The 26,298-nt window shown below is 34.9% G+C and overlaps 1 long non-coding RNA gene across 1 annotated transcript in view; it reads left to right on the top strand.

Moving 5' to 3' along the window:
• Positions 1–3,444: 3,444 nt before the first annotated feature.
• Positions 3,445–26,298, top strand: part of LOC119260277 (uncharacterized) — an 81,880-nt gene continuing 59,026 nt past the window's right edge. Inside the window, exon 1 of the long non-coding RNA XR_008549381.1 lies at positions 3,445–3,970. This is a non-coding gene — a long non-coding RNA (uncharacterized LOC119260277). The remainder of the gene's footprint in view (positions 3,971–26,298) is intronic.

The raw sequence follows: 26,298 nt of genomic DNA, 5'->3' as shown, positions 1-26,298 counted from the left end.
TGATATAGTAAGATAAATTTGTGTATTGACACACTTGTAAGGTTTTCTCTCATTTTAGTGAGTATTCATTGGATTACTCTTAGGTGTCCAAAATATTTGGGATAATATTTTACTTTTCAAATCTCACTTCTACTGTTTTACACATAGACTTCTTTTATGTATGGTGGGATTTCCTTAAATAAGGAATGCAACAGTGCTGCACTAAAATAGAAGTATTTTTGAGAGGCTATTCATACTGTCAGTGGATTTTGTTCTTAATTGGCAGTGCTCTTTTTTTGGCCAGCACTGTATAAGACAGTTTCGACTTTCATTTATGAAAGAAAGTACGTGCTTCGTCTCCTGTGCTCTGTGAAAATGTGCAGTTCTGGCAGTTACACTGGATGGCTTCGCTGTAGTAATTAAAACACAGATGGATCTCATTTCTTTCCCAAGTGTTTGACTGGCAGATACTCCGTGATCAACACTTCTTTCAGTTGAACACCTCGGCACCATCTGCCTGCAGTCATCTAGGAGAAGGTGGTCACAGTGGAATTTTCTGATCATCACATGAACCAATGTAAATAAGTAAATTCCTCTTGTGGACGCCATCACCTGATTTAGAGAAAATTACGTAGGACATATATGAGTTTTTATGACAATTGGTTTGGAATGTAATGAAATATTCATTAATAAGTATGTTTTTGTAATCTGCCACTCCCTTTTTATGATTAAAACATTTAGACCATAACATGAAATCACCGCATCTTAAAAAGTTTAAGTTTCTCAGCAAATTGAGCTGATGGAGCATTTTTGTTTTTAATGAGGTTGTTAGAGATGATTTCAAATCTGAGTCCTGTGTTTTGAACCATTAGTGCAAACATTAGTTACAAATAAAATTCTTGAGTTAAGCTGTTTCCTAAACTCCACACTAAAATATTTCCAAATAATATGCTAATTTAAAAAAATGTGCATACAAGGATGGTTTAACATCCGAAAATCAATCAACGTTATCCAACACATCAACAAAAAGAAATATAAAAACCATATGATAATATCAATAGATGCTGAGAAAGCTTTCGACAAAGTGCAACACCCATTCATGATAAAAGCCCTTGAAATTCTTGGGATACAAGGAACATACCTCAACATCATAAAGGCCATCTATGAGAAGCCAACAGCCAGTATCATTCTCAATGGTGAAAAGCTGAAAGCAATTCCATTAAGATCTGGAACAAGACAAGGATGTCCACTCTCACCACTGCTTTTCAATATAATACTGGAAGTCCTAGCCAGAGCAATAAGACAAGAGAAAGACATCCAAGGAATCCAAATAGGAAAAGAAGAAGTCAAACTATCACTATTTGCAGATGATATGATAATATACATAGAGAACCCCAAAATCTCCACAGAAAAACTAATTCAACTCATCAATCAATTCAGTAAAGTGGCAGGATACAAAATCAACACGCAAAAGTCAGTAGCCTTCCTATACACAAACAATAAATCTGAAGAAGAAGAAATCAAAAAAACCACCCCTTTTATTATCGAAACAAAAAAAATCAAATATTTGGGAATAAATCTAACAAAAGAGGTAAAGGACCTATACAAAGAAAACTATAAAACACTGTTAAAAGAAATAGAAGAAGACACAAAGAAATGGAAAGACATCCCCTGCTCATGGATTGGAAGAATAAACATTATTAAAATGGCCATCCTACCAAAAGCAATATACAGATTCAATGCTATTCCAATCAAAATCTCAATGGCATTCTTCAAAGAAATAGAACAATTATTGATGAAATTCATATGGAATCACCAAAAACCCCGAATAGCCAAAGCTCTAGTGAAAAAAAAAGAAGGAAATGGAGGCATCACACTCCCAGACTTCAAACTATACTACAAAGCCATAATCATCAAAACTGCATGGTATTGGAACAAGAACAGACATACAGACCAATGGAATCGAATAGAAAATCCAGAAATAAACCCACAGATTTATGGTCAACTAATCTTTGACAAAGGAGCAAAGAATATGCATTGGAGCAAAGAAAGTTTGTTCAATAAATGGTGCTGGGAAAACTGGGTCGCTACATGCAAAAGAATGAAGCTTGACCACTACCTCACACCATACACAAAAATCAACTCAAAATGGATTAAAGAACTAGACATAAGACCTGAAACCATAAAATACATAGAAGGAAATATAGGCGAAACACTACGGGATTTGCACATCAAAGACATCTTTACAGACACATCACCCAAAGCAGTGATAGTGAAGGCAAAGATAAACAGCTGGGACTACATCAAATTAAAGAGCTTCTGCACAGCAAAAGAGACAATAACAAAAACAAAGAGAAACCCCACCAACTGGGAGAACATTTTTGCACCCAACACTAATGATAAAGGACTGATCACAAAAATCTGCAAAGAGCTGATGAGACTCAGCAACAACAAAGAAAATAATCCAGTCAAAAAATGGGCAGAAGAGCTAAAAAGAAACTTCTCTGAAGAGGAAATGCAAATGGCCAACAGACATATGAAAAAATGTTCAACATCACTTGTAATCAGGGAAATGCAAATCAAAACTACCATGAGATACCGTCTCACACCAGTGAGAATGGCACATATTAAAAAAACTAGCAACAACAAATGTTGGCGAGGATGTGGAGAAAAAGGAACTCTTGTGCACTGTTGGTGGGAGTGCAAACTGGTCCAACCACTATGGAGAGCTGTGTGGAGATTTCTGGACCTACTAAACATAGAGCTTCCATATGATCCAGCAATTCCACTCCTAGGTATTTACCCAAAGGACACAGAAACATCAATTCCAAAGAGCACCTGCACTCCTATGTTTATAGCAGCACTGTTTACAATAGCTAAGCTTTGGAAACAACCCAAATGCCCAAAAATAGATGACTGGATCAAGAAGATGTGGTACATATATACCATGGAATATTACTCAGCATTCAAAAAAGATAAACACATGCAATTTGCAGCAACATGGAATGGCACTGGAAGGGATCATGCTCAGCGAAATAAGCCAAAAAGAAAAAGAAAAATACCGGATGGTCTCACTCATAGCAGGAATCTAGAAAACTTAAATAAGGGACCAGGAAAATGAATATAAGAAAGTGAAAATCAAAATCAACAAAAAACTATGAACCAGAGACACTTTTTGGGGGGTGGGGGGCGGGAGGGGAAGGATTGGGGTCAGAATGGGGCGTTTGCAATTGTATGGGGGAATATAAAAATAACATTTAATATTAAAAAAAAAAAAACAAACAAAATAAAATAAAATAAAATTAAAAAAAAATAAAAAAAAATAAAAAAATGTGCATATTTATAACTATTAGGAGATTATGATAAATAGTACTTTCAATTTTGATGCAGGTGATATTTTTAATAAGAAGAAAAAGACAATTATTTCATTGTCCTGGAAATATATTTAGAAATGTATGACTTTTACAAATGGATAGTCTAGATGTTCATAACATAAATTTTATGTGTAATTAAATATTGGAAAATTGGCTTGAGCTTCCCCTTCCCTGTTCGAATGGATAAATAATTATGATTGACAAGATAAAAAATAAATGCTTTGTAATACTTATGGGGGAAACTGAATGAATTAGGCTGTTACTTACAGAATGTTAGAACAATGAATAAAGGAATTTGATTGAATAACATTCTGAAGAATCTTGGAATACACTCATTACTTATGGTTCCTGTGGAAACTCATTTATGGTTAAAAGGCAATCTTTGGAACTTTGGCAAGAATTGTGAGATTAGTTTCTTAAGGTTAGTTACTGCCAAGTTGTAGGGAAAAATATGACAAGTTTTGGAAGTGAAGCAATAGAAAAGACAGAAAATAATTATGAGTGTATAGAAATGCTTCATCTTCTATTACCAGAAATCTTTAAAGATAAACTTTGAATTAGCCTCTTATTTTGTCTGAATATATAACCACCTCTATTCAAGCTTGGAATTTTTCAAGGTAAGGAGTAGGGTGGGAAGGAAGAAAAAAGATTTTTAACTTTAGTCATTTAAAATGCATTTTAGTTTATGTAGCAGACATGTTTCCTGAGGAGCCTACATTCTCCTAAGTGTCAGGATGTAAATATTTTCTCTTTTTATTTTTTACATCATTGTTCATTTTTAAGCAATACTTGCTTCCCCCCACTCCCTCAGGTCTAGTCCCCATAGAGTTTCCTTCACCAATGCACCTGTGCACCATCACCTCAGTCCCCTGTGCTCCTCCCTCCCTCCCTCCCTCTGATCCCTCTCCCTCCTCCTCCCCTGCAGGATGTCTCTGATTTATAATTGTCCATTTTTGCTTTGTTGTGTTTTGTACTGTTATTATTTTTTTACACTGATGTCTTATTTGGTTCCCTTATATTCCTGCTATACAACCGGCTAAGATAAGTACCATAAACAAAGTGCTATGGAGGTTCAAAGAAGGGAGTCTCTAACCTAAGAAGAGCCCAGGACACCTGGACACACACTCATTCACTTTAATTTTACTCTCACTTCAACTATCTCTTTCCCAACCTGTTTCTCCTTTGTCAGTCAACAATTTCTGAGTCAACAATTTCTATATAGTTTAGGTTGTAAACAGCCATTGTACTGTGATTATATATCAATATATAATGTGAATATTCAGGGAACCTTCTTCTTTTATTTTCACAACAACCCTACAAGGAAACTACTTTTATTATAACTTTATATTGAGAATGAGGAAATGACCTCAACTATCCACTAGAGGGGGTGGAATGACTCCTGGCTACTGGCTGCAGATGACTGTAGCCTAGTGCCATTGACACCTACACAGCTTCTAGAACTGTTCTAAGATTAAACCTAAGGAAAGGGCAGCAGAGGAGACTGAGAAGGCCTCATGACGATAAGTAAATCTTTCAAAAAGAGGGAAAGTTGTCGAGAAGGGCAACTACAGTCAGGAGAGACTGGGTGCAGGGCAGATTGCTGAGGACACACTCCCTAGCAGGCAGTCACCTTTGCCAGCATGTGGGTTCCCTGTCTCGCCTGCCCACCAGGCTTCTCCACCACTATGTCTCTCCACCACTGTCCAGTTGAACGGGATTTCTGAACCCTTGGACTAGGTATTGGATAGGGTGTGGAAAAGTGCATCTTTTACCTTTAAACATGAGAAGAAATGTGCAGGCCTGAGGGGGTAGGCGTTCCCTGACTTAGTCCCAGGCATTCCACTGGCTTTCTTTGGTTTTTCATTTCTTTGTGGGTTGAAAGTTCTGTAGTCCCTACCAGCTCTGAAAAAAATTTGTGATGATAAGGCTTTAAAGTCTAGCTGAAAAGACATGAGAAATGGATATTAAAATGTTTATCATGTGGAAATTTATATATGGTGAAAGAAGTAAGAATGGAGGTTAACCAGTGTGGTGTGTGGGGGTTGATTGCAGTGGAACTTGACTATATGTTGGTTTACAGGAGTGTGATTTATGAGAATTCATTGAATTGTGTATTTAAGATGTGCATGTCACACACACAACAAAAAAAGAAAGAAATTAAGTAATGTATTTAAATATGTCAAGTCAGTAAGGACTGAAGATTCTAGATTGTGCTGCATTAGGAAGCTGGAGGGTGAAAGTGCTATAAAGAGGTCTCAGGTAGCCCAATGACACACCCTGTTTTTTGTATATGATGAACTATTCTTTTATTTCCCTTATTTTTTTCTTGAAATATTTTTTGAGGCTATTTGAATTTTTTCCTTTTCTTTTTAAATATTCTATCACATTTTTCTTTATCCTTTAAATACTGTCTGTGCTATATCTTCAAATTATCCTCCTTTGTTTCTTTTTTAAATCTGGCGGTTACTGTGTGAGACTCCACATCTATCTAGTGCCTGGTACTTAGTTAACACTACATAAATACCAGCTACACAGAACTGCTGGGTTCATATCATTATGTGTTTGTGCCTCAGCAGGCTGTGTGGTTTCTGTTTAAACAATTAAACAGTCACCTACTTTTTCACCTTTGTTCTATAATGATATGATGTATTAGCACACTTTGTATAGTTCCATTAAATATTTCTTTTGTTCTTTCTTGTTTAAAATTCTTAGTTGTGGTTAACTTTTAAACGCTTATTTTATTGCCTCCTTTCACCTTGGTGGTCAATAACTTATTTATTTCCAAATAGCAAATGAAGAGTAACATTAAAATGGATTCTTTTGTTCTGTTTAGTGTAATAGTTAAAAAAAAGTTTGGCAGTGCATGATCTGCTGTGTTAGATGACAACGGTATTAGAAGATAACAGAACTAAAAATGCATAAAATTAAAATAACGTGCATGGAACAAGACAGAGATTGAAGGAGAGAGTGTTGGTAAAAGAAGTTGGAAAAATGCTTAGTTTAAATGATAAAGTACTAATGTGCAACGTAGCGTAGGATGGGAGGACAGCAGTGTGTGGCCTGCTTGTGGTCCTTACATAATGAACTAGCCCAGTGCCTTTGGTAAACTTAGTCTGCCTGGGTTTCTGCTGCTTTGAATTCATTCTAGGCAGTGCCAACTTAGTGCTGGTCATTTTTGGTCCTTTATTGTTTTAAAAAGCTCAGCCACTAAGCTTTTAAAGTCCATGCTCAAAGTTACTAGATTCCAAAATCCAAAAGCTAACAAAGAGAGGGTATGTCTAGAAAGAATAAGGATGGCATAAGCATCAGTGATTAGGGTGTGACAAAAAAAAAGTGAATTGGTCAAGAGACACAGAGTCCAAGAATGTGACTAAGGTCTAGTCCAGTAAGGCTGCCCCTAATTTCCCATCCCCAGCACGTGAGGGGATGCTGGACACAGGCAGGCAGTTGGGGAAGCGGGAGCATTGGGGCTTAGTAAACTACATGTTTAATGCCCTGGCTTCCAGGAGAATGTAATGCCAAACTATCCAAGAAGTTTAATTTGAACTAGTTTTCATATCAAAAAATGGCAATTTAAGTGGTTTGGATAGAGTGGGAATAGACTATGGACAGTGACTCTGTCTAAAGTCATGGGGATCAAAAGGCTGGGCTTAGAAAACTTTGTGAAGAAAATTAACATGTTTCTAAGGTGCTTCATAAAAATCTCAAATTATCAGTTGTTTTGACATGCCAGATTAATTCAATGCACCAAGATCAATGTATCCCCATTAGGGTGCTCACACCAAGGTCTCTCTGAAATGAGAAGCCCCAGCATCACTTCCATTTTTTTAAGGCTCCTGGATTATCAAAAACTCAATGCCAAAATCCTATTTAAAAATTGCAGCATATCACAAATGTTTACATTTAATTTATTAAATTCCTCTTAACACAGTCACACTATAGGCTCCTGGATTATCAAAAACTCAATGCCAAAATCTGATTTAAAAATTGCAACATATTACAAATGTTTACATTAAATTTATTAAATTCCTTTTTTTTAATATTTATTTATTTATTTATTTATTTATTTATTTATTTATTTATTTATTTATTTATTTATACAAGCACTGGGTACAGTCAGAAGTGCGGGAGGGTGAGAGAATTCACCAGAGACAGAGCGGGGAGCAGAGCAGGCAGAAGGACCGAAGAACACTGCTGAGGGGAGCAGCGGGCAGCAGGAGAGGTCTTGTGTGCCATGTGGGACCCACCTCCAGTGGCCGGGGAGCAGCCACTGCAGAGGCTGGGCGCAGTTTCTCAAGCCAGCGCTCAACAGCTGCGCCACCGGGGAGGCCCTAAATTCCTTTTAACACAGTGACAGTATACCATGGCTGGATGTCTAATCTCATTCGAGGATGACATTAGAAGTCCAAATGTAAAGTTCTTCCGCTAGCCAAATTGCCCTATTTTCTCACTATCATTCATCCATCAAATTTTTGAGCAATGAGTTTGACTTTGTGATAATCTAGTTACAGAAAGGGAACTAACAGCATCTCACACTCCAGCTTTGAAAAGAATAGCACTTCTGCCCCATATTTATTTAGAAGAAAAATGCTTAAACTTCATTAATCTTTTCTTTATGTGTTTCTAGTTTACTAAGCATTAATTTAACTTAACACATTTATTTTATTGTGGTTAGGAGCACTGGGAATGGAAACATTTAGGGTGACATTTGGTTTATTGAAAACCCACAAAACTAGCAGATGGTTTAGGGAAACAGCATAAAGGATGCTACTTGATCCTTAATTCAAGACCATACTTGAAGCTGCATCTGGAAGAGCTATGCCAAGAAAAACATTGAGGTAAAGACTGCTATTCATAAAAACCTAGGAAAATAGGAGATGAATGTTCATGAGCATAGTATATGAAACCAAAAAGACATGCCATAGGTGAAAGGCTCTGCAGGCATTTCTTAATTTGTGGTATTTATTCATAAAACATTTAAATATATAAAAGAGAATTTCATAGTAAGTCCAGCAAAACTTTGTAGCTACATTACTTGATTTTACTTATTCTCTATACAAATGGAAAGTGTCATTTTTAATAGTCACTAGGATAAATAGCCATTGTGTATTTTCATTCCCTCACTACAAATACAGCACCTCCAACTTTTTGTCCTTAAATATTTTCCCAACACCTGCAATATATTTAATGGTGATTAAAAAGCTGAGTATAATTAATTGTTACTATGTATAACTGTGATAACAGGCATCCAGTTATTTTTTGTTATTAAGTTTATTGTTTTGCCATATCTACTCTATTTGTGAAAATTTTTATACTTCCCATGTAATAAATAAGTACTAAATGGCTTTTTTTACCTAATAAAGAAACAAATCAAAGTTATGTTAAATGCAGGTGGCAGCATGTCCTAATTAGTTTTATGGGAGGAGAAGTAAATAACTCAAAATATTCAGACTCTTTGACCATATTTTATAAAGAAATGTAAACTGCGATAGTCCATGCAGTTAGTGTATTATTGCTACATCTCAAAATCCATGTCTAGATGCCAAATTAGACTTCAGGAGACCCTGCAAGATGATAACCTGGTCTGACTACTGAAATTGCCCATTACTGATAAAAGTCCTGATTTGAATATAGATTTATGTGACCTCCTGAGATCCAACAGACCCACCAGCTGAGAGGAAGAGCCTCTACTGTCTGAGCACTGGTGTTGTATGGTAGCCCTGTAGGCATTGACCTGTAACATACATGGCATCCCCTGGTGTAAGTTAACAAAAAGAGAAAGAATTGAAGCTATCATTAAATATATGAATTAAATAGGTAGTAGTTTCATTGTTAAAATCAACCATTTTCTTATAGTGCTTAACAAAAAACTGGATTATGGATCTCCCTAGATACAAGTGATTTGAGATTTTATAGTACTGTTATCTGTCCTTCAACATTGCAAGTTTTAAGCTTTGGGTGGGAAACTAAATATTACCAAAGTCAATATCTTAATTCAGAACAGACTCACGAGATAGTCTGTTAATTTTACCTGTTGTTGAGAGAGTCTGACCATTTACTGTTTGCCTGTGTATGAGATCAAATATCTATTGTCAGATTTTCAAGTTAATACACTGTGATGGAGAGATCATTTAATGTGGAATCTTAAGACACTAGCTTACAGTTCAGGCTTTGGGAGTACAGGTTATGCAAGCTTGGTCAAATCATGGAACCCCTTTGAGTCTTGATTTCACCATAGCTAATATGAATATTTATGAGAATAATAATACTTTCTTTAGTTAGAGTATCATGAAAAAGCAATGAAAGGTGACTTGTGCATGGTAAAGCCTGGATTTGAATTCTAACTCTGCTGCTTTCTGAGGTTATAATTTTGGATAAATTACATAACTCAATAAAATCTTGTTTTCCATAACTTAAAAATGACAATAAAACTATAGGGCTTACCAATTAATTGTTTTAGAGTAAGAGCTCAAAAAATATTTACTGTTACTACTTATTTTTTAACTAAATTTCTATAAATATACTTAGTTTACATTGTATATGTGTAATATAATCACACAATTAGTGTAATCTGCAAATTTTAAATAATATAGCAAGCTTTTATTTTGTTTAATGTTATTTAAAATCTATTCTAATAGGTTTTTTTTTTTTTGAAAACTTGTTACTCCACACACTTTCTTTTAAATTAAGAATAACTCTTGGTATTTATGTAGAAGGATATGTTTTCTTCCTAAACATATAATTTTCACTCTATATGTAGTTTGAGAGCTCTCTGTAAAGGGATTTGAGGGAAGAAGGGATACTCAGAATTCTTTCATTGTTAGGTCTCTATGACTAATAAAGTGTTGGTGTATTTGGTATAAAGTAAGAGGAGCTTGTATGGCTTGTATGATTGTATAGATTGAGGGTTGTTTTTTTTAATTTTGAGAGAGAAAAAAAAAACATTTGAAGGCACTATGAGCTGTTGTCCTCTCCCTAGAACATATTTCAAATGTACCAGCTATTTCCTGCCTCTAAAGTCCATTCAGAAAGTCAACCTTTCCTCAGGTAATGGGATTGGCATCCTGTTGGGACTGCAATCCTTAAGGATAAAAATTTGCTTCAAAAACTTTCTAACTAGCAATCTTGTACTAGCTAGTAATCTTATGCTCCTTGACAGATTTTTACAATGTAACTGAAACTCTTAGAATGGAAAACACAGACCTCAGATCTCTTTCTGTCTGCTGGACTAGGAAATTCAAAGACTTTAACAGGAATATTCTGTTTTAAGAAAATTAAAATTAGTTGCTTTGTTCTTCAATGATGTGTCATTGAAGGAATGTGATAAATAACCTGATTTTCAATTACGGTGATATGTAGATGTAGTCTGTTAGCCATACGTGAAAAATTTTCCTTTTATGTCCTTAATTTTTACTACTTTGAAAATAAAGTATGATAAGAAATATTTTTAGTTTAAGCATATCATTTGATAATTAAAAACATTCTAAGTAAGTTAGCCTGATTGGAAGGCAATATGAAATAAATAAAATGAAAGAATTGTTTGGTTTTTCTCTCAGTTCTCTTTCCTGTCCTCTTTCAACAAGCTATCTGTTACTTCCTGTAAGGACAGTATATATATTTGAGACATTGTGACCCTTGAATTATAAAACAGTATAAAATTTTGGTAGACTTGGTTTATGACACATTCCTGATCATATTCTCATTTTTTATTCCCTTTTATATCCTAACATGAATGAATGTACATTATGAGTAAACTTTAGTACTTTTAGAAAATGTCTATATAGGGCCTCCCTGGTAGCACAAGGGGTTAAGACACAGCACTATGAAGCTATGCTCAGCCACTGCAACACCAGTTTGATCCCTGGCCAGGGAGGTGACCCACATGGTGCAGCAGACCTCTCCTGTCTCGCCTGCTGCTCCCCTCAGCAGTGTATTTCAGTCAATCCACCTGTTCTGTTCCCCATTCTGTGTCCAGTGAATCCTCTCACCCCTCACACCTCTGGCCTGTACCCCAGTTCTTATATGCATAAATAAATAAATCTTAAAAAAAAAAAAGAAAATGTCTCTATATTAGAAATATCCCAAGCCTGATTCATGAATTATATTTTTTTATACCTAAGTTCCAATAGAATGTAAAATATATATTAACAATATAATTTGATGATCACTCAGTTTACTATAAAAACTACTTGTACTACACAGTATAATTTAGATAGCAAATAATTATTACTTAGTAAAACTTACAGTGCACATTTTTCTTTTTAAATTGTTTCAATTTTTTCTAATGTCCTATTAATTTCCCTTTCTTCTAGAATACACCTTATTGAATATGCATTTACCTTGTCTTGATGATTTCTGGTCATAACTTTGAGTATCATTTGTGTCTGTGCTATAGAAACCACAGGGTAGATCTTTGTTAATGTTGACTAAAGCTAGTCTCTCTGAGGTTCAGTTTTCTCATCTGTAAAATGCAGATAGTAAAACACTTCTAGGGCAGTGGTGAAGGTTATTGAGACCATATTGCACCTAACTCATTCTCTAGTTCATTATACATGGAAATGGAAAGTTTGCATTTGGAGATGAATGTATGCTGAATACAGCTGTGGCCTTACTAATGTAGGTCATAGTTTGCTCTTTATTTAAGGCAGGGGGTGGGGTCAGAAGGAATGAAGTTGTATAATCACCAAGGTAGTGTGTTACTGCTCTTAACCTAGGCTGAAAATATATATGACTTAATCAAATATGTTTGCAGATAAGAAGTTCCTACCTCATCGGGTTATTTTGAAGACTCAGATATAGCAATGCATAGAGCTTTTCACATGCTAAGCTCTTGGTAAAAGTAAGCTGTTACTAATATAAAAATGTGATTTTTGTGATAGAGATAGCCTACTCTGAATTTTGAGTAAAAGTCTTAATATACAAAACATTTTTGAGGCATTCTAGTGTAGGCTAATTTTTATTTCACTTCATCTGTTTTTAGACTAAGGTATAATTAGCAAAGTTGCTAACTTGAAAATATATTCAATTAAACAACTTCCTCTTTTGAACATTTAATATGTAATGTAAATAAAATAACCAAAAATTACCAGATAGGTGCTTTGTGTTTTTAGAAAATTGCCCTTGGGCCTCCCTGGTGGCCTAGGGGCTAAGCCTCAGCACTATCCCCACTATGGCCTTCATTCGAGCCTGATCCAGGGAGCTACCCACATGGCACAACAGACCTCTCCTGTCTTGCCCGTTGCTCCCCTCAGCAGTGTATTTTAGTAGAGCTGCCTGTTCTGCTCCCCACTCTGTCTCTGGTGAATCCTCTCATTGACCCTGTACCTCTGGCCTACACTCCACTTCTTCTGCACAAAAATTAACATCAATCAATCTATCAATTAATTAAATTTAATTTAAGAAATGAAGAAAATGGCACTTGAAAAAGATAATTCTGAGCATTATCTTTTATCCATATTTATGCAGATTCTCAGAATCTAGAATGAATTTATTTGGTTCCTCTTTCTGGGCTCTGATGTTATACCAGGTAGATGGGGCACTCTCTAATAATCTAACAACACACATAAATTTCTTTCAATCTTCCTGCTAAATATTTCTGTCTATGCCCAGATGGCATAAACTACTCCAGCTGCACTGATCATGTAACTAGCATTCATTCTGATTTACAGTCCCTGTCTAGTATTACTTGTTAAATATTTTTTAATATTACCCCTGTCTAAAACTATTTATATCTATATCTGCATTTCTGTTTTCTCTTGTGATTGTAGCATAATCATTTTTTGTGTCTTTTCCTCATCTTGCAACCCAGGCATACTGAGGTCATGAGAGTGATTTGGTTTCTACCTTTGGCTAGGTCTTTCTGTCTTTACAATACTGGTGTTGTATCTTTCTGTCTGTATAATACTGGTGTTGTATCTCATGCAGGATGTGGCACATCACTACTGAAATGTATTGTTAGGTCCCTTTCATTATTGTTTATTGAACTTCTCAGGGATTTTTTTAGGTACAAACTCACAAGCTCCTTGTCTATTCTTCTCTGTGACTTTATGATTACCACACTTTTAACTCCTGGAATCCCTCTATGATATACTAAAATGTCCTGATAATTAAGCTCAAGTGGTAGAAATAATTGTAGGAGATTTGATGTCACTAGAAATCAAATTCACCTTCATAAAGGAGCACTTAAATAATCTTAGTTGATTAACAGTCTACCTTTTTTTGATACCATCCAATGCCCAAGTTTCTAAAAACATAACCCATGCTTGTTTTCCCATTACATTGTTTATATTGCTGAATAGTACTCATCTTTTATTAATTAAGAATACTATCCATGGAAAACTAACCATTTTGCTGCAAAAAAAAAAAAAAAATAGAGGGCCTAGAGGAGTGTCACAAATTTTATGGGAAATCTGCTTTTATCAGATGATAGACCTCTCAAGTGTCTTGGTTATCTGAGTCTTGGGGTTGTAAGGTAACTCATAAGCCAACTGTCTCAATTTATCATTCAGAATATGAATATCAGAGTAGTTAATTAGTTAATTACTTAGTTTAGGGATGAACAGATTTTAGCTTCATTGTCACTTTTGTCAGTTGGGATTTTGGCTGTTTGGAGACCATAGATTTAATATTACTTGATTAGATCAAGGTTACATAGCTATTTTATTGCGGCAGTCAGGAGTAGAACCCAGTCTTTTTGACTTCTCATCTCATTTTCATTCGCCCTAGTCATTTTATTATAAAATACACAGAGACCTTCATTTTGAGTACATTTTTATAACCTGTAATCTGTTGTGTAGGCATGAAAAGTTAAAATTCTGACATTTTTATTGTATGCAAAGAAAGTAAAAATTATCTTGTTAAAAAAAATCATGCTTATTATTCAACTTTGAAAATGCAGAAAAGATGTGTGAATGAGAAATGTGACTTCTTATGCATATCTTTTAAGTACAATTCTTTGTTACTAAGTTCTTTTTTACATCATATGCCATCAGGTCTTTTAATGATACATTTCAACTTGGATTAAATCTTTGGGAAATTAGCTTGAATTATTTATAGGTAATTGCCAAAACATACATAATATCTGTGTATGTGGAAGAGAAATATATTTATCAATAGCTAAGAGTAATTGTTTGTGTCGTGATGTTATGAATAATACAACTATATTTTAAGCAGTTTTTAGGCTCAGTGGGTGCAGTTTGTGTGTATCCCTAGGTAACATTGTTGGCACACAGTAAATATCTGTAATAATGATGACTCTTTCCCCATACAGCATTCATTTTAACTAGAAAACGCTATGCTATGTGCCACTATGCTAATGTGGCACAATTCTGAAAGTATAATAGGATGTAAAATGAATTTCATGGCATTCTGTTATACAGTATTATCATTTTTTACAGAAACTAGCCCCCCTTCTCCCTTGTAAACACACACTGCACCTTCCTTTATTCATTAGCTCTTCTCTGGCTTATTCTATGTTTTCATTTTACCTCCTTGGCAACTAGTGATAACAAAGTTCTACATTCTCGTGAAACTCATGCTTTAAATATGGTCCCAGAGTCAGTCCCTTTCTTTCTTTTGTCCAGTGATTCTTTACAACCTGAAACGTTCAAAAATATCCAAATTTAACCATAATCACAACTTTCCAAACTTTTGTATGTCTTGGTTTTCCAGTCTTATTTTGAAGTCCAGCTTGTGTTGATTATTTAATGATGCACAGTAATGCCTCTTAACAAGGAGAATACTGAAATATTATTTGAGCTAGTGTTCTCTTACAGCAAACCTGACATTGAACCATACACATAGCGACCGTACGCCTAACATAGTCCATTGTCATTTTAAGGGTTTGCATATATGCTTCCTCTTAAATAATACTATTTTAAATATATATATATATATCCTGTCCTTTATTCTGTAATTATATATGTAATTTCCTTACAATAGCTGGTTAGAGGAATAAATCACAGGGAACCCAGTCATATGAAAATATATAAACCACACAACAACCAATCAAAGATGGTGTCCCTCATGTCTCCATTGACAATTTGGTTAAATAAAAGGTAAGGTTGCACATCTAGCTCTCCCTGGTGGTGTAGGGGTTAAGCACTTAGGTGAAAGTGCTAGGACGCTTTCACCCTCTGCAGCATGAGTTTGATCCCTGCCCAGGGAGCTGAACCACATGGTTCAACAGCTCTCCTGTCTCACCCAGTGCTCCCCTCAGCAGTGTATTTCAATAAATCTTCCTGTTCTATTCCTCACCCTGTCTCTGGTGAATCCTCTCACCAGAAAATAAATAAATATTTTTGAAAAATGAAAGGTAAGTTTGGCAGGTAACCAGCTCTCAATAAAATGGAAGGCAAAATAGCTGAGAGACCAGGAGCATAGGCTTTGTGACAGATAGTCCTGACTTTCTTTGAGATGTTCTATCACTTTGAACAAGCTCAAGTTATATAATTCCCACAGCCACTGTTTCTTCATCTGGAAAATGAAATGATAATTTAGAAAATTACCATCTGAAAAATGAAAAATAAAATTTATGAACAATTGAGCCCATGAAAATTTGAACCACTTGCTTATTATTATTCAATGTCTACAAAGTCAATTAATATAACAACAAAAAATAGCAAAATATTGGACAACTAAAGAGGAGAGAAATGGTTAAATGAGAAGTTGAAGACTCTGAAGACAACTTTTGTGGGGATCACATATTTGCAGGGAGTTCTTTCTGTTTACCTGCTATTTTTCCTTCTTTTTGGAACATTTTCCTTGAACCTGAGTTCAAAGGCTTGTTATAATATCATTGATAGTTAGCTCATGTAACTATATGATACAAAAAGTTTTGTATATGTTAATTTAATAGATATTTAAAGTTGCTTGTCTGTTAATTTTACTTATGTCCTGCTACCTGTCAGGCGGAGCTAGGTATTGGGGGTACACTAGTGAATGAAGTATAAACAAATGCCTGCACTCATAGGGTTACTGTTAGAAATTAAAGTAACATGTATAGTAAGTGGGATTGTAAAGACTAAATATTTTGGAGTGGTAAAGAAAGATGGAGATGCCAGGACAAGGGGAGGGTTGCAGTTTTAAATATCAAGGTTAATGAACACCTCAACAAGAATGTGACCATTAAGCAAAGACCTGAAGGTGAGATAAGAGAAAACCACATGTATACATGGGGTGAGAATATTCTAGGCAGTAGAAACAGCAAATGCAAAGACCCTAAATTGGGAGCATGTGTAAAGAACAGGGAGAGATCAGTGTGCAGGGGTGAGTGTGGATAGAGGAGTGGTCCGTGAGGGAGAACAGAGGGCGGACAGTTGGTTTTGTAATGCCCTGAATGTCATTTTTAAGGACTCACCTTTATTCTGACTAAGCTTACAAGTCACAGAGGGGCGTTTATTAGAGTGATATGAATTGTTTTACCTTTTGGAGGTTGACTATGATTTCTGTGTATTGAACACAACTTACAAAGTTGCAAAAATGAAAGCAGAGCTCAGGAGGCAGTTACAGTCACCTGGGCATAAGAAGATGGTGTCTATCTATTTACTGTGTGTGTAAAGCTGCACACATTGTATACAGAGACTGAGGCAGAGAGATCAGTTCCGTATATCCTTCAGTCTGCATTTCCCCCCCTTGTGGCTCAAATCTTACATGGAAGGGAAAGAAATACTGATGTTTCACATTTTTTTAGTCATTATTGTTACTAATATTAATCTTGCATATATATGGCATTTCATAGTTTTCAGGGGAGATATATATATTGATATATAATTGCACATCTAGCTCTCCTGATAGCATAATAACTGAATGATGTTTCTGAGACATGCCCAGAGTGTCACAATTGGGTCTTTTCAAGATTGGCATATTCAGTGGCTATGTACAAACTAAGCACTAAGTGATAACCAGCTTCTGGCAGAAGATTGGATTTGGGTACAGTAAAAAACTTTATTCAGCTTCTAACTCAGTAAAGAGTCTACCTGTCATTGGTGGTGGGCTGACTTGTCAATATGTAAAATCTTTGTTGTTGTACTGTAGGAAATTTTCAGAGAATTTTTTTCATAAACAGGAACATTGTAATTTTCTCCTTTTAATTTTACCTTTACTTTTGCAGCATTGATGTATCTCAACATGAAATAGAAAAAAGTGTATAAAACTATAAAAACATCTTTAATGTAGGGGGAATAATAATACCGAAAATTTTAAATTTTGCTGAGCAGTAATACTAACTACAATGTCGATGTCTTGTACATGTCAAAATATTTCAGGCAAAGATGGTTTTCGTATATGAAATTTAAATAATGAGGCTCATGACATTTTACTTTTAACCTATAAAATAAATTGGATACAATTAAAATATTCAAGTTATGCCAAAGAAAATAACATAAATAACCTTTGTGTGTGACCTAATTTAAATTCAAAATATATTTCAGTGTTTCAGTGAAAGGATCAGGGATTGTTGAAATTGCAAGCAAAGTATTTATTTCATATTCAGAAATATAGCATATAACAGCTGTTGCAAAATTTGAATGAAAAAAATCTGAATGGGGAGATATACCTTTATAGTCAAAGGGAATAATATATCACTTGAATTGTGTTTTTGAATGGCCATTTGTCTAGGAGAATGAATTTTTGAACATAACAGCAGTAAAATGTAAAAAAGGCAGGTTAATGTTTTGATGTTTATGAAAAAGTATTAAGTGCTCAGGATAAGAACTTGAACTTATGGCTCATGCAATAGTATTCCATTTCTTTCTTATAATATAATTATTGAAAAGATTAATATTTTATGTTGAAAAACCTACTTATTTGAATAAGCTTTCAATTTTAATATTGCCCATTAAAGGTGTTACTTTTTTTCCACTTTTCACCTGGAATAGGTATATGTGTAAAAGCAGTCGATGTTCTGGCTTTTAATCTGACAAGCTATTGTAGTATGTAGAATACATGGTAGGCATAATCCTTTCAAAACATTCTTTTTGAACTTTTTGGAAGGGGTGGCTTCTGGGCCAGGTGAAGGATTGGGGCCATGGTGAGACATGGTTTGCTGTTCTTTATTTCTGTCCTTTTTTATGTGAAGCTGTCTTTATGTCCTCCTGCACCTTTGCTATTTTTTTCTCTTTTCATGTTGGTTGCATCTCCTACCTAAGCTATCATGCCAGGCATAGTTCTAGGGCCTGAAAATACAGCTCCTTGCTCTCTTGAAACTTACCATCTTTGTGAAATAGGTGAAGAATAAACAGACAAATGAATTTTTTCCCTATGGACAGAATGAGGTGGAGATTAGTGAGAGCAAGCAGTAGAATATTATACTGGAGATGAGGGGAGGGCCATTCACCACTAAGGGAAGTGGAAGAATGATAAGGGGGGTGAATTATTCCTTTTTGTGTCTTTCCCCCCTTTACTGTAGGCCACAGCTTTGTAATCTCCTGGTTACACACAGGTTTCCATGTACCCAGAATTGAAGGCAATGGCAAGCTATATCTCTTCCCTCCCTTGGGGATACTCCATAGACACATATGGACTGTTACTCTCTAACATAACTTCACTTTCTTACTTTCTGCTAAGAATTAGCTATAAGGGAGGGGCTTTCCTAACCTCTCCATCAATATCTTGCTTCATCCTTAAGAGGTATTGATGTCCACACATCATACTGTATTTGCTTCTTATATAGACCTCCCCACATTACTTTGTCTTCCATTCCTTTCAAAATGCTACCCACCCCTTACCCCAGTGAAAGTGAGGTAAGCACCATTTCTATTTATCTTTGTTTTCCCAGAGGCTAAAACAGTGTCTGAAGCAAATTTTTAGGAAGTGTTGTTATATATATGTATATTTTTAATATATTTAAGCAAATTAAGGCATCGTTTGATCTTACAATGCTTGCTCTTAGATCATTTCAATCCCAAAATCTCCTTTGTAATACTCGAGTGATTAAGTAAAAGCATAAAATGTAATGTAAAGGATTAATTTAAGTAATTTAATGCATTTCATGCCAATTAAATAAACTGTAGAATGTACATTAATAAGTAAGCGAGAAGGATTCTAAACCACATCTAGACTTAATAAGAAGAAATATAGCAGACATCTAGAAAAGCAACATAATTATTTAGGCACTTTTAGGTTACAAAGTAAAATTAGATCAGTCATTTGAATATCCGTATGATTCATTATCATGCATTCCATTATGTCGCTCTCCTTAAATTATAATGCAGCACTGAGAAAAATGCCATGGCCCTAAAGAAATGCTTTATGTGGATGAAATGCATTGACTGAAATCAGTATAGGTATTTGTAATTTTTCATGGAAAAAAATTTTTAAAGAAAATCACAGTTTGAATATTAAGAACACATACTTTGTTTACCCATTTCTAAGGTGGAGAGATTCGATCAAAGGGAATTTATTATTATAGTTTTAAAACTCTTTGTCAACATTTTTATTTGTTAATTTTTTATTTTATATCTTTTATATCTAATTACAGATTAGCAGTGTTGCCTTTAAACATCAGGCATTTTCCAACAGTTTCCGGTAAAGTCTTTTTAAGTCTACACACAATTTGACCATTTTTAATCATACCAGTGTACAAAATGACCACTGGGTTCTTTGGACATGCTTTACTCCCCCAAAAGGGAAAGACTATAAAGAGCACTAATGCTAATTTTTTTGGTATAAAAATCATTTTTATATTGTCCCTTGTAAATTATCCATTAATAGGAGCATAGAAAGATAAATTCAGCTGATTATAATGGAGAGAAAGAAAGAAATGATATATGATTTCATAGTACCTTTTTTTTCTTCATGTGTAGCAGAGAAACTTATTTAAACTCCTAAGGTTTTAGTTGATTGACAATTTTTATTATTGTAAAGCGAAATACAGCATCATTATAATGGTACTCTCAAGGTAGATGGCTGCTTTTGTTCCGTTTTTAATTTATTGTGAATTCATGAAAGGGAATAATTATTTCACAATGAGTTTCTGTTCATGATCAGTAAATAAAAACAAAAAGAAAATAGTGAGAGGACAGAAGCTTTTGCTTTACATTCTAATCTATTAGTGATAACACATATATCATGATGTCCCTAACTTTTGATTAAGATAGAAGAGTTTCTGGTTTTTCACCTTTAAATATTCTTTAATACAAAGAGTTGGCAGTGATGGATTGACTAATATGTAACATATACAGAATAGAGGTCTGGAATAATCCTTGAAATATTACCTGCTTTTTCCTGACTCTCAGAAGTACCCCTAAGTATTTGAATAGCTAAAAATCTTTAAAGAAGATATTACTTTTATATTGTGATATATATATATATCATACATATAGTCTCATGCATAGAATTTAGGCAGTTTAAAGAATAGTTCTGAACTTATATAGAACCAGACCCCAGGCTAAAAAATGGAATATTACTAGTATTTCCAAAGTCCTCTCCCTGTGAAATTTCACTTACTTTCTGTTAAAGCTGGTTTCATTTGTTTCCAAGTTTATATTCCACTAAAGATTACATATGTGGACCCATTATCTCTTTCCCCCCAAAATGCCAGGGATTTATTATTGGAAAGAGTTAAACTCAATAGAAACCTTTCCTAAGCAAAAAGTATTTCCATCCCTGGTACTTTTGAAATACTTTTAGTGATGTTTGAAAGTAAAAGTGTCATTTAGGCTAGTTGATGCATCTAGTGAATAAGGCATGGAGAGCATCCTTGTTCTGGCTTAAAAATGCAGAGACTTAAGATAAAAATAGAGGTTTGGGTGGAGAAGAGATTCTTGGATTGATATTGATTCAATCTGTCTTTCATGATTATATATAAATTTAGTAAAACTACAATCTGTTGTGGAAATAACAGGATAGAAGGCAGCTACAGTAAAACACAATTTCAATTAGTAAGACATCAGACAAATGATTTAGCAGTAATATAATCAGTTTTTTTTTTCAGAAGAAAAAATATCTACTGCCACTCTTGACTAGACACTACATCTTTAAATATAGCTTCAGTGTTCTGCTCGTAAACCATGTTGCTTTTCTTCATTTAGACAGACACTACATTATGTCCAAACTTAATTCCTATGTAGGTTTCTTACATTGGAGCCATTTGTTTGGTTTTCTTTTACTGTATTTTGAATTATTAATCACTGATCAGACACTTTATTACTGTAAAGGGAATTATACATATCATTGAAATGGTGCTGGTGATAAAGGAGCAGATGGGTGCTGGTTTCTGCAGTTGTGGGTTTTTTTTTTATTATATTTCCCTTGGGAATGATGCTGGCAAAGTATAACAGCATGCAATCAGATTATTGGAACAGAATGTGAAAAATGAAGGAATAAAGTAAATTAGCCATACATGACTCCACATACATTTACTTAAAAAGAGAAAACATTGCCTTTAAATATAGTATTTATGATACTTAAAGAGTGTCATCAATACTCTCCCATCAGAATAATATTATATCTCTCCTATTTCATTTTCCTTGCCTTTCCTTAATAATCATGACAGCAGGGCAAAGCCACTATCAGCCAGAGATGTGACAATCCACAAAGAGAGATGTTTTGGCATTCCAAGACACAGAAGTTATTAAATATTTTGTGGACCAGAACAGGACTTCTTTATTTTGAATTATAGAACATAGACACTATTGTAAAAAATATCTCTATTCAAAATTTCTTTAGCCAGTAGCTTTGGATGATATCAATCTCCAAAGTTTGAACTGAATTTCATTACTGTTTTTTTGCCTTCTTTTCTTTTACATTTTTAAAAGAAAACTATAGAGATTCATTATACTCTGTATCAATTTTGCGGTAACTTATCTGGCTTCAGAAACATCTCTGATTGTAGTGCTCTGTTTTCTTGTTAGAGTATATTCTTTAACACGTTAAAGGGTCATGGATTTTGTTATCACTAGCTTGAATGTGGAACAAGAACTGATCACTATTCTTTCCTGGATCTCTCCTTCAGTATCTTAACAACCCCATCTATTTATTTCTTGATACTACTTTACTTTTCCTGGTTGAGATCTCTTTTAGTTAAAGTTGTCACATCTCATACATTCATTAAGATATCCTGTTGTTTCTGTATTCAGAATATATCAACAATCTGGCCACTTGTTATCTCAACTGTTAACACCCTGAACCACACCACCTGCATTATAGTGGAAAACAATAATAATTTTCTTGCTTATTCCTTTATCAGAGACTTGATTTTTACCCTTCCCCACCAAAAATAATAAACAAAAAAAATTTAAAAAAAAACACAAGGTAGATTATATTTCTGGGGTTTTGGGGGAATAGGTTCTCAATGGTTCAGCATAAAGAGCTTTTGATAGTTGCATTGCTGAAGACAGCGCAGGCTTCCTCGTGATGTGGTCCCTCTGTCCCCTTAGGATAACAATGGTCCTTAAACTACTAACCCGACCATCTCAGAGAGTCTACAATTAGAATTCCTGCTGCCTCACACCACTGCCAAAAGCCATAATGGTAGCATGATCACTATCACAATCACATTACATTTATTTGTGTTTTAGAGTAATGATTTATTAAGAGTATAATGTCATGTTGTGTATGGTGTTTTCAATACACGATCAAAAAATTGTTTACTACCCAAAACCATTTGAGATGTTTTGAGGTAGATGATATTTTTATTTATTTATGCACGCAAGAACTGGAATGTAGGTCAGAGGTACAGGTAGTGATTCACCAGAGACAGAGTGGGAAGCAGATCCACTGAAATACACTGCAGAGGGGAGCAACAGGTGAGAAAGGAAAGGTCTGCTGTGCCATGTGGGTTAGGTCCCTGGCTGGGGAATGAACTCATGCCATCGTGGCTGGTGATAGCTTGATAGCACTGAGACTTTAACCTCTGTGCCACCAGGGAGGCCCTTGAACTAGATGATATTATATCCAGTTTATAAATGAGAGAGGAGATTCAGAGTATTTGTGAGATACTCTGCCTGGAATAAAATGCCTCGAATAAAATGCCTGGTAAATGATGGAACTGGGAGTTTAAGCAAGAACTTTAAATTCATTGCTTGCTCACTATATATAAATTATCAGTAAAACTGTCAAAATGGACATAGTCTTGGGAAAATATTTCAACAGAACTAACTCAAGAAGAAATAAAATATCAAAATGGTCTGTAATCATCAAAATGATTCAATCAGTTGTTAAAAAGCTTATTTACTGAAAGCTCCAAAAGGCCAAAACATTTTTACTGGAAAGCTCTGTGAATAACTCCAGTCATACAGTGACTAGAAAATGTTTGCTTCCCAAGTCATTGTATATGGCCTGATAATCTTGATATCAAAATAAGAGGAGGGAGCATAATAATAGAAATTTAAAGATAACCACACTTGTAATAAAATCATAAAAAATGAATCCAGTCACGTATTTAAACATATTTCATGACCAAAGCACCTTTATGCAATGAGTTAATGTCTTGACTTAGAAAAATATATTAAGGTAATTTCCCATATAAATAATTTAAAGAAGAAAAAAACATTTTTTAAATTATTTCACAAACTGTTGTTGATAAAACCTGGTATCCTGTCATAATAAAATGTCTTAATAAATATAAATAGAAAGTAGCTTTCATCTCTGGATAGAGTGTCTGCCAGAACCCACAGCAAATATCATTCTTGATGTGAAACAGAAGTATTTCTTTACAATCAGAATGAAACACTTGTCTCCTCTCATTGCTTCAGTTGACCATTGTGCTAAAGTTCCTAACCAGTGCAGTAAATGAGAAAAATAAAAACAAAAATACCATGTACATATATAATTGATATTAGTATATTTACATTATATCTAATTAGAAATAAATATTACAATTAATATACTATCTATTCATTGAAGCATTGTTCCAAACTATGAGCAACACCAATGTTACTGTTTTAAAAAAGAGAAATATTTGGGGCCTCCCTGATGGTGCAAGGGGTTGAGATGCAACCTATGAAGCTATCTGCAGCCAGCGCAGCATGAGTTCACTCCCCAGCCAGGGAGCAACACACATGGTGTAGCAGACCTCTCCAGACTTGCCTGCTGCTCCCCTCAGCAGTGTACTTCAGTAGATCTGCCTGTTCTGTTCCCCACTCTGTCTCTGGTGAATCCTCTCACCCCCACATACCTCTGGCTTGTATGCATAAATAAATAAATCTTTTTTTTTTTAAAAGGAAAATTTGATCGTCTTTATTTGTTGCTCATGACTTTTACAAACATGTTCTTTATTTCTGTTCAAAAGAAAAAGATGGGAAGAGTGTTTCTATCATATTGGTTGCAGAACTCTGGACAAAACAAAATCTAAAAAAAATCACGATTATTTTTTTCTTGGAAACTTCTAACATAGAATTCTTCCATAAAAGGACATAGTGAATTTTTTTTAAAGATTTATTTATGCATACAAGAGCTGGGGTAGAGGCCAGAGGTGTGGGGGGTGAGAGGATTCACCAGAGACAGAGTGGGGAACAGAACAGGCAGATTGAGCAGTGGGCAAGACAGTAGAGGTCCACTGCACCATGTGGGTTGCTTCCTGGCCGGCCAGGGATCGAACTTGTGCTGCAGAGGCTGCATATTGCTTCATAGTGCTGTGCTTAACCCCTTGGGCCACTAGGGAGGCCCGACATAGTGAATTTTTTTATCATGATAATTTAGAAAGAAATTCTGTATAAAAATAATTTAATACAGGGCCTCCTTGGTGGCACAGGGATTAAAGACAGCACTATCAAGCTATTCCCAGCTTCTGCAACATGAATTCAAAACCTCAGCTGTCCAGAGAGCAACCCACATGGCACATTGGACCTCTCCTGCCTCACCCTGCTGGTCCCCTCAGCAGTGTATTTCAGTCAATCTTCCTGTTCTGTACCCCACTCTCTCTGGTGAATCCTCTCACCCCCTGCACCTCTGACCCACACCCCAGTTCTTGTATGTGTAAATAAATAAATCTTTAAAAAAAGAATTAAATACGTTGGGCCCTGTTAACTTTGATCATACTGGGCAGTTGCATATAATTTGCCTGGATCAGCTACCTATTGCAAAATGAAAATATCTTGAATAAGATAGAAGTTATTTTCTGTCACAAATGAAAGCATTTTGGAGATCAGATATTATGACTTTTGCATACTTTTATCCAGACCCAGGCTCCTTCCAGCTCACCACTCTTATGTCTGTACACTCTCAGTCATCACATGCCCTCTTTAGCCAGCAGGATAGTTGGGGCAAAAAACAGGACAAATAAAACGTCACCACATGACTTTACCTGCCTATAGTTGGACTGGAGAGTGTTGTTAGATTAAGCAGCAGTGTTATCAGCTAAAACTTAGGGTTCTTGTGGTGAAGGTAGAAGGGGAAAGAGATGTATTGTTAAGCTAATGGTCTCCATTACAGCTGCATATTTTCACTTCAAAATTAAAGTGGTTGGGAGATAAGAAAAAATAAACTCCACTTGATTTTACCTTCTCCCTTTCAGTACAGGAATAGCATGTCATTGAGGAGTTTTTTAAAGACATAGTTGTCTTTGTGAATAGTAAACAAACTCATAGAAATAAGAAATAATATACATAATAAGCTTCATTAAAATTTAGTTATTTAGAGTGAAATTGCCTAATTCTTTAGGGCAGCTCATGCTAACAAATTGCTTTTACATAATTGCTGGGTTAATACTATCTCTTTTTCCAGATTAAATATTTTTTATTTGCATTTATTACAGCAGTTGTCCTCTGCACTAAGAATAATGACACACTGTTTATATTTTGTAGGACCCACAATTAAGCCTTGTTTTATGCACATTACTCACCTGCTCACTCATGAACTCCTATATATACTCTCTCTCTCTCTCTCCCTCTCTCTCTCTCTCTCTCTCTCTCTCTCTCTCTCTCTCACACACACACACATGCACACACACACAGTCGTTTCTCTACTTTGTAGCATAACTATCATTTTTTCCTTCATATTTATGGGA

The sequence above is a fragment of the Talpa occidentalis genome, unplaced genomic scaffold (assembly GCF_014898055.3).
Source record: "Talpa occidentalis isolate TD23 unplaced genomic scaffold, MPIMG_talOcc4v2.1 talOcc4.6, whole genome shotgun sequence".
Taxonomy (NCBI): domain Eukaryota; kingdom Metazoa; phylum Chordata; class Mammalia; order Eulipotyphla; family Talpidae; genus Talpa; species Talpa occidentalis.
Note: the sequence above shows the minus strand (reverse complement) of the source record. Positions and strands in the feature narration are given on the sequence as shown.